This window comes from Nipponia nippon, unplaced genomic scaffold (assembly GCF_047370975.1).
Source record: "Nipponia nippon isolate SJK-2023a ecotype South Korea unplaced genomic scaffold, ASM4737097v1 scaffold_2, whole genome shotgun sequence".
Lineage (NCBI taxonomy): Eukaryota > Metazoa > Chordata > Aves > Pelecaniformes > Threskiornithidae > Nipponia > Nipponia nippon.
Window position 1 is genome coordinate 34548820 of NW_028262336.1, and position 13585 is coordinate 34562404.

Consider the following 13585-nt stretch of genomic DNA (forward strand, 5'->3'; position numbering starts at 1 on the left):
CATTATTGTTTGTACTGCACTTAGAAGACATTTCACTAGCTATGGTATCTGATGGCTCCGGACTAGAAAAATCTTAGCTTGACATTGGCCCCTAGGTTGAAATTGGCTTTAAGGTGATGCAGGTATATTTTGACACTGGATTAGAAGATGGTGGCACTTATCAGATGGCTAATTAAAGCACAGAAAATAGTGAGAGTCTCAGAGTGGCGTAGAAGGACCTAGCTATTGCATTTCAGTGTATGTGGCCGTTCTTTCTCCTCTTTAGGTCTCCTCCTATTTCCAAAGTAGCACAAAGTAGTATTAAAGTTGTCTTTAAATACAAAAGAGAAGTTCCCTGCTGGAGACAACCTGGTGAAAATACAAATTTCCCTTTGTATGTGAATGATGGAGGTAGTCAAAGTGGGAAAAGGCAGGGGGTGCCATGCTGCCAGGATGGCATATGGGGGAATTGCTGCTGGAACATGACACACTCGCAGGGGAGATCAGTTCAGCATTTTCCAGGCTAGAGAAGAGGGTAGGTTTGAATGATTTAGAGCCAGTCTTAAATCCTGACATCTGTGATTGAGGAATCTGACCCCTGCAGTCTTGTTAATGGACTCTGGAGTTACTGAAGGAGTGTATTTGTTCCCAGGAATCTGCAGAAATGTGTGATGTGGAACAGAAATTCTGTCCTCTCCTCTCTGGCAGGCTGCTCAGCTGCCTGGATATGTTTTTTTCCCCCTTCAGCTGGACATTTTTTCATTTAAGTTAGGGTTGTAAAAGTTCTGGGAATACGTGCAGGCTCTCTGTGTTGGAAACTTTTTCTCCATTGCTTCAGAACTGCTGCAGACCTACATTGCGATGAGAGTTAGTTTGTGATCTCGTTTTATTTGTTAGTACAACACTGACCTGGAAGAGAGAAAGTGAGAGGGGATTCTGTAACTCATGACATACTTGACATCCTGTTTTAAAAAGCTGATAAATTAATCTTTAGATTATTTTGTATCCTTAAGTGACGGTGTCACTCTTGGATACTGGCTGGCATGTGTGGTACTTTGGGTGTTGCCTTAGCTTTTGTGTGCGAGACCTGCAGAAGGGCAGACCTGTCCATTTCAAACTATAGTTTGTAATAGATGAGTTCTCTGCGGTACCTGGATAGCTATAGTAACCAACACTGTCTTTTGGTTTCTGTTGGCCAAATATTTTTGAGAGATTGTATCTGGAATTATTTTGCTGTTAAAGCTGAAATGACACGCTGTCTTCCCTTATATGTTTCAGCATTCCCTCTGTTGTAGGTCAGATGATTCATCTCTGCATTACTGCTTCTGCATTTCCATTGCCTTAATTGGGTCTTCTGGAGGCATTACAGTCTATATGGAATTGGCAAGTGCTATTTCTAGCAACATACAGCTTTGTTCCTTCCTTCCCTCCTTCCTTCCTTCCTTCCTCCCTCCCTCCTTTTTCCCCGCTCTCCCCTCCTCACTTTCCTCAGTCCCGGGTGGTTTCTTTCTTCTTGTCTTTACTGCACTACAGCTTTTCAGGGAGTGAGCTGGAGGATTTTGCTCACTCTGCTGCTAAAATGTGACTTGTTTTCTTTAGCCATGAGTTAGCTCAGAGGAAAGTCCTTATGATTTTTTATGCTGGTTTAAGGTGCAGCCAGGTATCTACAAAAACCCCTTGCAGGCAGAGGATGTCAAGAGATGTCCTGGACCAGCACATTTGCTGAGTATTTCAGATACTATGTCAGCAGTTATTACTACTCATTTTTAGCAGCAGGTCCCAGTGCACAGAGGGTGACGTGGTTGCTTTTCTTCCCGCTCTGACCTTTTCCCACCAAGGTGTGCTTCAGCCACCAAGAACAGCCCTCCACCCAGGTGCGTACCAACACGAGGACAGCAGTAGCTTCTGCATACAGTGATTAAAAACTGGGGTCAACCTACTTGCATCTCCATAGGTCCGTTGGGTGCAGCTGGTTGGTATGGAGAGGCTGCTGCAAGTGTTTTAGTTAACCGTAGCTTAACAGATGACCGCTTGCCACCTAACCTGAAAAATCTGGCTGGAAACATGTTTTTAGCCTGTGATGAACAAAATAAAATACCACTACGAATGATGAACATCGAAGTGTTTAATATTTTAAAATGCCATCTATGATCCCAAATTGTTAGTAGATTTGTGTTCAAAGATGATGTATGCATTTACATTTTAAAGGAAACATTTGAAAATGAAGTCATTTGTCATTACTACTTACACAGAACTCTCTGTTTGGGTTTTTAAAATTCTGAAGTTAAAGAGGACTATTACAATCATGTAATACACCTCTGCATGTAAATAGTTCACAAAGCCCTTCATTAACACTGCACTGAATTTATAGCTTCTGGTAGAGCTTTACCTTTTCTGCTTGCTTGAAAGACTTAAACCTTTCGAAATCATCTCCTCTCCAATTAAAAAAAAATTAGGAAAGCAAGGAGCATTTCCTCTGAAAATGTTTTGAGCAGAAAAGGTAATTAATGTTTTAGCAAAAAACCCAACAAGTTTCCAGGACTGGAAGCTGTAACTTGAAGAAAGAAGAAAAAGGCAGGGTTATTTCAACAGCAAGGATTATTAACCACTGGAAATATTTGCTAAGGGTTATGGTGGCTTCCCTGTCATCAAGACCAAGTTCCTGTGTGGAGGTTGTGCCGCAGCCCATGCATGTGCCCGGCATATTCCTGCAGGTGTGGCGATGTGTCGGGTGCCCATGGGGAAGCTTCAGCAGGGAAGTGGCCCTCACAGGTCTTCTTGAAGCTCTGAATGGGGCAGCCTGAAGGGTAATGCTGAGTGGGCATAGCCAAACTCTTAATTGCTGCTAAAGTGCATACTGATTGTTGTCACTTGATAGCTACAGATTTTAGTGAATTAAAGAGATTCATTTGTGGTTTTTAATCTGCTGAAATTTCTGGACATCTGTTTAGCTTCAAGTATGGGCATGTTGGAAGAAAACCTAGGTGAAACTTTGCATTGTGTCACTAACGGATGACCTAAAAATAATAAATTCAGGGCATTCTCTCATGATATAGAAATCATTTCCTGTTGCCTGGCAATATCTCTGGCACTGAATACAGAACTGGGAATTTATTTTATGATGCTGTGCAGAAAAATTTGTTTACGATTTTCCACTGTGATTCCCCCAAGAGGAAGAACCCATGGCTTATACAGAGAGAGCAAATGTTAATGACACCTTCTATTCATCTTGGCAAATTTATGACCAAGTTTCTGTTCCTCTTTCTGTATTTCCATAAATATTTACTGAAAGACACCCTTGTGTTTTCTCAAATTCATTCCACTTATTTTCAGTGGGAATTAGCTTGAACTTATGAGCTTATTATTTAAATTTTAGTTTATTCTTATGTACTTTTTTTTAATAATCCTGTCTTCACATGGCATGCAAAACTCTTTTCTCTTTTCTTCCAGGAGGACTATGAATTTTTCTAATGTATCTGTAGATGACATTTTATTACCCATACAATATGCATGATTTGCTTTAAAGGGAACCTCATACACCCACAGTGTCCTATGCTTGATAGAAGAATGCGAAGACCCGAAATCCATAGTAGGTTTCAGGCAAGTGAGCTGCTACATACCTCCCTGAACAACAGTATTTACCATCACTTGTAGGACTGGGACATTTCTGTGACTGAATTCAGCCGCCAACAATAAAAAGGAGAAGTTGAATGTCTTCGTTCTCCTGGAATATACTGATAAGAGGAGGACAAAAACCTTCTTAGTTTCTTGGGCTGGGATAAGTTTTTCCTATGGCCTGGGATACACACAGTGTATGCCTTCAATCTGCATTTTTGGGGGAATACATTAATACTGGAAATATGCTCGTATGAACTCACTCTGTGAAGAAGGTCATGAAATAAATCATGCAGAGCTGTTCTGATGACAGCCACGGTGGACCTATTACACATTTAGAAAACAAATGCGTGCTAAAATCAACAGTTTCAAATAGTTTGAGTTTCTTCTTGCCGTTGGTATTTTAACATTTGGTCAATCCCTCTGATAACAGTAAACCCCCAAATCTCCTTTTATGGTAAATTCTATTAGAGTGGATCCTGCTGTTGATGGGAGAGCTAATCAAAATTAGGTTTCACTGGTGATGAGCTCAACTGAATGAGTGAGATTTTGTTCTTGTTTTCCTTTTGTTTGCATGGTAACTGTCTCTTTCCTTTTCCCATACAAATAAATGTCATGTAGCATAGCTGAGATGTGCTGCCTTTTGTTTGCCAGAAGAAGTTGCTAATAATTGAATCACTTGAACACTGAAATCTGGAGGCAAGGCTTTTCAACAGAAAAAATATTAATATGAATATGAACTTTGTGGCATGTCAAGACCACCCTCTCACACCTTCCTCCTAAAAATTATTCTTTTAATGATGAAGTTGTCCAAATCATCAAAATTCACTGTTCAAGTCACAGATTTTTTTGCACCATCTCAATGGTTTTAAACATAACTTCAGCAGCAGCTTCTTTTCATAGTACAGCAAAACAATTCAGACATCAAACTGATCCTAAGTCAGTCCATCAGATACTTTTTGAAGAGAACAGATTTTTAACTGATCCTTAAACACACAAAACCAAAACACGTTTCATTTGTTTTCATAGCAGCTAATTGCATAATGTGAGTTAGCTTGAATGCAGAGAGCTGGAAAAAATAAACAAGTTAATAAGGTGCTATGGGACTTGCCTTTATGGTGCGCAGGTAAAGACTTGTTAAGGACGGAGGCTTAAACTAAACTGATGGATAAAAGCTCCTAAAGGGTGTTTACAACCTCCAACTCAACCATCCAATGCGCAGGGAGGCATTTCCCTCCTCACTGATTGCACACAGTTGCCGGAGACTGTCATGCAAGCCGCTGTTTCTATTTCTTTTTTCCTCCTTTGTCTCGTCTACCTGTGCCAGAACCAGTCCTTCATTGTCACAGTTGCTTTCTGTGTAAATTGTGATGCTTAAAGAGTGTAATAATCATGGCTGAAAAATGGGTTTTGTAAGATCAAGTTTCAACAGGCTGTAGTTCCATCATTTTTAATTTAAATTTTAACATTGTTGAATCAAATAGAATTCCTCTTGCAATGGTTCTATCTTTTCATGTATGTGTATATACACGTGTATATATTTGTATATATACGTGTATATATGTATGCATGTAGCTGTATGTATCTGTTTATATATACATGTGCATATGTTTGTGTGTGAATATAAACATTTATGTTTATAAAACTAAATGTATATAATGGCAGAGACATCATGATAAGAAAAAAAACTAAGCAAAACATTCATCTGTATTTACTATTCGGACTGATAGAAGTGTAAAAAGGAAAAGACAAAAGAGAACCTAAAAGTAAATTAGATTAAAAAGACCTTTCTGCTTGGATAATCATTAGTGCTGTTTGTAGGAAAGCAGAAAAGATTTTCCTAAGTGGACATTGAGTTATGTGCATAACCCTTACCCTTTTGGGAAAACAGTCCTCCCAAATTTATTTTTAGACAACCCTGGATTGAAAATCAGCCCATTTTGTTAGGTAGTTGCATAATGTAGGCACATGACTCTTCAAAATTCAGATGTTTGCTTTTAAAAAAAGAAGCTAGGCCTCCCGTTTTTGTACTTGGCACAGCAAAAAGCAAGGGAATACCAGTATTGTTGGAATTTGCCTTTGCCTCCTCTTGATCATACCTCCCTTGGAGGGTGTTTCAGCAGCATCTTAAAGGCAAAAATGTTCTGACTATTCCTCCTTTTCTCTGCCCCAAGGACCAGAGAATTACATAGAGCCCATTTTTCCAGGTCTACATCACCCTTGTGCCAAATGAAACTCCAGGCAATTTGGTGAGTTTTTGGCTGCTTTCTGTCACTCACTGCAGCTCTTCAGAGTGCAGAACTGCCTCAGCCGTGCCGTTTTTGGCATGGAAATACTGCTTTAGTTGTGGACCATGTAATAAATGCTTTCTTGCTGGACCCTTGTTATCATAAAGTTGTACTTGTTACAATGAGGATACTTTTCTGTGTCCTTCCACAGCATAAGGTTTCCACCTTTCTGGTAAGGCAAGATACTCGCCACATCCTAGAGGAAGCATCAAATTCCAGCACTGACATCAGGGTGATTTTCTCAGACTGATGATTAAGGGTCTACCCATCTGCTGCTGTTTATAAGCCCTCGTGGCTCATCATGTGAACTTTTCCAGTGCCCAAAGTTGTGTTAAGCATTCTTGTCCCTCTCGCTTCTGGAAGTACAAAAGATCTATAAAAAACAGATCTTTTGCAAGCAGGGAATGATGTTGCCCTTCAATATTTTTCCTCTTAGGTGCACGATTGCTTAGAATCAGGGGCACATAGGCAAAGCATTCATCTACTCTTGTCATCAGCTAAGCTTTTGCTTTCTTAAAGCCTTTGCAGCTAAGCCATGGAAGTTTTGCAGACTGTCCTAAAGCCTTTTCTGACTTTGCCAGTGGGCCCTGGTCCATCCATCCCATCAGATCTCTGAGAAGCAAAGAACAGTGAAATAAATGAAAATGTGCTAGATGCAATCCTATTTCATTTGCCTCCCATTTTTTAAGAAGTGCACACACATTCTTGTGTCTCTCATTAAACTGATGTAACTGATGCATGCAGTCATATCAGCACTTCTACCTTTTTGGGGAGACTGACACATCCTTGACTCCCACCTTTCAATGAGAATTTGAGGCATTAGATCAGTTCATGAGCTCCGTCTCTCGAGTAGGACAATATTCAGTAGTTTTTAGAATATGACAGAACTTAATTGCAAAGATGAAGAGTGAGGGAATATGCATGCTGATATTTATACTTGGCATTTGAATGATAAATGAATGTTAACCATGACAACAATAATGTTCTCATCATCCTTCAGTGGTAGCATTATCATTATTATATCTATAAACTGAAGGCCCTAGCATTTTCAGCAGCAAATAACAAAGAAAATACTCCCTGCCCCAGAGCACTTGCAATCCAAATATCACAAAGGACAGGGTTATGTGCCCCCTTAACCAAAGCCAGATGTTTGATTTCAAGGAGGGAATTAAAATCTATTTTCACTAGGGAATTTTTCTCATGCAGAAGGTCAGCATGGGAGAAAGCACGCAGGAAGTTTCCCTACTGGCATTTGTGCTAATTAAGGGTGCAGAACAGATTCAGTAAATAACTCACTGTTTTCACAAGCCAATAAACATTTTGAAAAGCATCTTCTTTTGAGCTTTAAATATCAACTCTCAATATCTGGCAGAATGTGTTTTTTTTTTTTTTTCCTTTTTAGTTAAATAGAGTGAGATAATTTTAGTTGGGGTTTTTGTGGTCTGAAAACTGGAGGGAGAGAAAAATCAAGAAAATTATTTTCCTCCTATTTTAGAGTGCATGACCATGTATTTCTCTTCACCTGAGAATGCCAAAATGTGGTGTGAAGTCTCTTTGCGCTCCAAACACCGAACCTCCCTGCCAGGCATCTCTTCTTTTTCTTGATTAGGTTTGCAAAGAAGGCGATCGATTGTTTCTTTTATGGATTACCAAGCCAGTGATGCAATATAATCTTTATTCCAAACCAAGCATTTAGATTTCTACTTCCCCTTTCAGCACTCTGGTATTGTAGAGAAACTGCCAATGTTTATGTCAGCAGTTGATGCTGTTAGGAGGTAGGAATGATTTTGTTTTCCTGAGTGCCTGGAGAAGCAGACAGTGCTATCTAACTGAGGCAGGGGCTGCATGTAGGATAGGGTGTAGAAAGAGCAGTGGTTTTCCTGGCATCAGAAGTGGAAATATCAGTGCTGAGAAACTCCACTGAGACGGAGCGAGGTTCTTCCCCAGTATAATGTAAAACTCATGCTCTGAGGATGGAGGCTTCCCTCTGATTGCACAGCCCTGCAAAGCGTCCCCCTTGCGAGAGACCTGTGAGCTAATATTAGACTTCCACTCTTCCATTACTTAATTCACAGGTACTGATGGAATAAATCATGCTAGCATGCTGGAAAACACTGTGCAAGCTGGAGCTTTGCTCTCCTCTGTTTAAGCGAAAGCTTGAACTCAACAGCTGCTTCAGATGACAGAAGTCACTTGGTGGGCGAAACCATGGTGAATGTATACGTGCCAAAATGCAGAGTTAGAGCAGGACGCTAATAGCCTCCTGCTGAGTAATTCAGAGGGTGGTTTAGCCCTGTAGGGCCTTCTGGGCAAGTTTGAATGTTTGTTCAGACTTGGCTTGGTTCTGACAGACACCTGGTGCAGGGGTTCTTACAAGTGGTTTGTAATCTTTATTTGGGGGAAGGGTATGAGGAAGGGCATGGAAAACCCATAGATCCTTTGATTTTAATCACACTGATGATTTAGTATCAATCTCAAAACAGAAATAACTTTAAAAAAACAGCTACACTTGACAGCAGGCCAGGATTTTCTTTTTAAAAAAAAAGAGAAGAAAAAAGAAAGGCATTTCCTCACGGGATACAGTGAGATCTCTGAAACTGCCGGTGACTTTTCAATTTGTTCAGGTTCCCTCAGAGACACAGATTTTGGTTCATAACTTTCTGGTCATTATATTTTGGCATGAAGATTAAATCTCTTATTCTTTTTCTTGCAGCCCAAGCTTTCCTTTATCCCAAACTTCCACTCCATATTGTTTTTAATCATTTAGTGTTTTTCTGCCTGTTTAAAAAGCTCCCTGCTTCCTTTGTACTTAGTAATCCAGTGTTCATCTGGGTTGATCACAATTACAGGTATTAACAGGGGGAAAAAAAGAAGTCATACACATCCCCAAAACAACTTACTGCATTCCTTCTTCTAAACAAATCTATTCAAGCATTGGTACCTTCTAACCAGGTTAAAATGTGCTGGTTTTCTGCAAACCTTTCCTGAAGTCCTTACTCAATATTCACACAGCAGAAGTGGGGTGCCATAACTTGCCCTGTCTGTATAGTAGGTTCCTTTAGTCCAGTGTTTCTGCTTTGAAAGATTCCTCTTCCTTCATGGGCTTCTCTGCTTTTAATTGAGCTGGCTCAGGAGGATGTGGAAACAATTTGCCTTTAGGTCCTTCAAAGTGAGAAGCTTCCTATAAGCATTTAAATCTATCAATCAGTAGAAGATCTTGTACGAATTGTGAAACATTTTCTGGGGTTTGGACTATAGATTAGCTTCTGCAACAATTTAGAAAAATCTCTCCTCAGAAACGTGTACTTGGGTCTGTGTGTATATCTCTGTATCTCTTAGCTGGAAATAAGGGCCAAATCTCATGTTGACTAACAGCAAAAAACAGATTGTATATTTTGGCTGGTTTATTTTGTGCTTCAAATCTGCTTAACAGGGGCAGATTTTCCATGTGTGTGAAAGAAATGGATTCATGAAGGGAATTGCCACTTGAATGCACAGTCCTCTGTCCTTCCTATCCATATCCTGGCTGTATGTTGGATGGGTTTAGGAGGATTAAGAAATGAGAAGTCATCCTTCTTTCAAGAGGAGCAGCAGGCGCCTTCAGTAAAAAATGGGTTGCAGGCAGTGGCACAAACCAGTGAAGCCTGGCCACATCTGTGGGCTGGTTGCTGGTGTTTGCAAGACGTGGCCGTTCTTGAGCCCTGTGGCATCGGGTCAGCAAGAAAGCGTGAGATCGGTGTTGGCGCTGCATTCCCAGCCCTTCGCTGCAGGGAGCCGATGGTCCAGCCAGCAAGACAGAGTGAAAAGGGGCTCTGGTCCCATCACCAAGTGCTGACACAAGCCAGACATGATCCTCTTTGCTGAATAGGACCTTCAGGTGGACTTGGTCCTTGTACCCCATGGGGAGATGCTGAGCAGGAGACCCTCTGACTTTTCTTCCAATTAAGCCTTCATAGCAAAGGGCAATACCTGCTGCCCAGACTGCTTTCTTTTGAAAATGCCTGTTTTTTGGAGTTATAAACAAGAAGCACACCATGAAATTTCTTAGATTGGACTTAATTCCCTGCAGCACTACTAAATCATGTATGAGGTGTGATCAACAGTCTCATCTGGTACCAAACTCGGCATTGGGAATGGGACAATGCCATCAAAGCACTGGAGCAAACAAGAGCTTCTCTGTGCTGAGATTGCACAACCAGTGCTCAGTCGGAGGCGCAAGGCCAGGCAGAGGTTCAGCATGACCTCTGCCTGACTCATATTTTTTCCTTCTGTTACCAATAAGAACTTTTTCCTCATGAGTCACTTTAAAACAGTTTGTGCGTGTTCAGGGAAAAAACAAAACCCGAAGATTTTCTTGAGGAACAGTTTGTCGATGAGACAGAACAAATCACTGAATACAGTCAGGGACTGTTCTGCCTGCACAGTTGAGCTAATTAACTTTTAGGGCTTTAAGCGAATGGTTTTTACTGTCATTTGTGCGTGTCCCTTCTTCTTTAATGCATTGTTCTCTGAAACACATCAGCAAAATAAGCAAGTGTTACTATTCCACTTTTTGGATATATGTCTGAAGCTCAGGGAAACCAGGACCCCTTCAAGAAATTGCCAGTTTAGCTGTTGTCCATCCTAACATAGGCCTAGCATATGCTGGCAAAACAGTGCTTTTTCTATTGTACTTTCTTCTCAGGTAACATAAGCAAAAGCGTATTTATAGTACTGTAGCCATGTCTTTCACAAGGTCTGAAATACTGGGCTTTCTGCCACCCCCGTGACTTCATTGCAGTGGCAAATTTGACCTGCGTGACTTGCTCGTGGCTGCACAAGAGGTCCACAGCAGGGGCAGGGAATTCAAGTCCCTGAAATTGCGGACTAGTGTTTTAACTCAGAGCCGAGTAATTAAAGTTTCTGAGAAGTTCAGTCCTCTGTAGGGAGTAGATATTAAGGTGTCCATTATATGTATTGTTTTCCAGAAGCTGGAATAAGTTTGTATCCTGATGGCAGGAGTGATGTATTTTGTTTTGTCTTTAGCTGCAAAAAGGTTACTTCTGGCTAAAAGTCAGCCTGTTCCTCTCTTCTAACACCTTTCTGGCGTTGCTGACTGATTTAAGCCAGTTTTGACAGAGCAGCTGCAGGCTTAAAGGCAATTAAGATCCTGCAGGCTTCACAAAGATCAGAAGCGGAGAAGAGGAAAGAAACCTTAGCAATGCCCCACTGAGGGAAAGGCTGTGGTTTGAGCTCAACCCTTACCAAACATCTCAAATGTTACAGCAAGGGCAGTTTTTAAGACTGCCCTGATGATGAATTCGCGTGGGAGTCACAGGCAGCAGGGAACACAATTGTGGGGCAGAAATCAGGTGGAAGTCAGGTCCACCTGAACTTCTTGTCGCCTTCATTGGCAGCTAGCGGCATGGTTTCAGCTGTGCGTTCCTGACCTGGATCAGTTTATTTCCACTGTGAGATCCTCAGGACTGGTGGCACCTTCATCCATTCCCACAGTCTGCTGTGGCCATAGTCTGAGCTTTCTCAGGCTGTAATCAGATTGAAATGGGGGGAGTCTGGGAGAGATATCTGGGAGAAATTTACTGACAGCTGATTTTGAGAGGTCAGGTTATATGATTTAATGGTTCTCAAACTTTAGGTCCTATACATCTATGGGAAGGCATGCTGGTTTCTGGAGCACAGAACAACTTTTGTTAGATTCCCATGGAGCCCAAATGCATAATCCTGTTTCTGCATGCAGACCAGTCTGTCTTGGAATGTCATGACCGTTCTGGGCATCTGAAATAGTGACTCCTTCATAGATGAAGTAATGCAAAGCAAAAAGAAATACTCTAGCAACTGACCTTTCTCTGTCAAACCCCTAGCCTAAAGAAGATCAGGATCTTCTAAGTGACTAATTAAATCAAAAGTGAATCCGTCTAAAGAAATAAATGCTTAAAAAATATGATGAGAAAGCCAGCTGTCAGCCACAATTTTCCAGTTACTGATAGTACAATCTAGGAGAGTCAAATCACATCTCTAAAAATCTGCTTCTTGATTCTGTAGAATTGTCCATGAATGGATTTTGACATGACTTTCATTGGCACAACCCTTCTTTGTATAAATTGCATACTTTAGATCAATTTGGACATTACAAATGTAACTGCTGAAAATATAAACAACAGAGCCAGGACAACTGATCAGCTCCAGATGACAGGGCCAGGAGGGCTGTGAGGAGCTCCTTCCAGAGTGTAGTACAGCTCACTACTGGCACCACGTAGCCAGAATTTTTATTCCACCAAACATCTCCTTCTCTGTTCCTCTCCATTGACCTTCCTCACCATGAAAGCAAAAGTGAGCAAATTTTGCACTGGGGTCCTAAGATAAGACCTACTTGAAAGGAATGAGGGATATAAGACCAAAACTTTACCTATGAAATATACCAATGGTTACTAAAAATATGATTTTATGTAATCAGCCATGCACGTACAGGTGGTGAGTTTTCCAAAATGAATGATGAATCTATCTGTTTTCCCTGCAGGAGACTCTGTATTGACATGTGCTGAGTAAGCTCAACTTGTTACAGCAACTGCAGTAATATGAAGAAAGAGCAGATGCTACTGCTTGGGATGCAGGGCATCATCTTAAACTTACTGCAGTTAATGCAGTGCAAGAATATGTCTGGAAGATGTGAAAATGGTTGTAGAGGACTCTCTTCCAATATCTGCATTGCTAAAAAGGTAAGTTGCTGTGTGCCTAAATGCTTGTAACGCTAAAGAAATAATGCAGATATGAATCAGAACCTCAAAGAATTTGCAAATTACAAGGTAAATCCTGAAATACATATGACTTTCGTATCTATTTTTTATTTGGATTAAACACCCACTGACTTTATTTACAGTTTTGATTGAGAGGGGGTTTCTGCATATTCCATAATCAGGAACTGTTTCATTCACTACTGTAATAAAGTTGCAACTCACTGTTAGTTGCCTCACCCTGAACATAAGCCTGCTCCAGCTGCCAGCCATAAGATTGAGCTGTAACTATGCAAAGTTTTATCCATGTTTTTTAATACTCCTAAGGATGATACTCCTAAGTCTTTTAGAACGGGGATGTTAGTCTTTTATTGCAATTTGGAGGATCATACTTCAGTCATAGAAGTCCTTAGCGGTGAAGATGATGACATTTGTTTTATAGCTAACTCTGGAAAGCAGCAGCTGTTTAAGACACATGGCAACCCTACCCAGCAATTTAGGATTGTAAGTGGGAGATCCCAAATGCAATCCAATTCAGACACCACTCTGGAATTACCTGTCTTTGAATTTGGCCAGGACATACACTTCTTGCAGAAGGGGCCAAGTAATTTCTAAGGGCTAAAGATCTTTTTTGGGAGTGCTAGCTGAAAAATTTTAGTCAAGATTTTTTTTTTTCCAGAAAACTTAGATTGTTGAAAAAAATAATATAGACCACGAAGAGAAATATTTCTACTTGCAAATTGAACTTCACTGACTCAGGTCCTCTTCGTTTTTTTATTTATTGATTTATTAGTGGGGTTTTTAAGTCAGATGGCATCCTCTGTACAGCCTACAGCCGGGGTTTCCCTGTTGCCTCCCTGTGCTGACAGGAGATGTAAACGGTGCACCTGGGGGATATAGCCTGACTAGACATCCTGGTGCGTGCAGGAGAAGGAGTGCTAAGGTACACATTCTTCTTGTACATAGCAGAAA

General features: G+C 40.8%; 1 protein-coding gene across 1 annotated transcript in view; it reads left to right on the forward strand.

The window, feature by feature from the left end:
- Positions 1–12424: 12424 nt before the first annotated feature.
- Positions 12425–13585, forward strand: part of UMODL1 (uromodulin like 1) — a 57174-nt gene continuing 56013 nt past the window's right edge. Inside the window, exon 1 of the mRNA XM_087758906.1 lies at positions 12425–12598. The gene's annotated coding sequence lies outside the window, so the exon portion shown is untranslated. The remainder of the gene's footprint in view (positions 12599–13585) is intronic.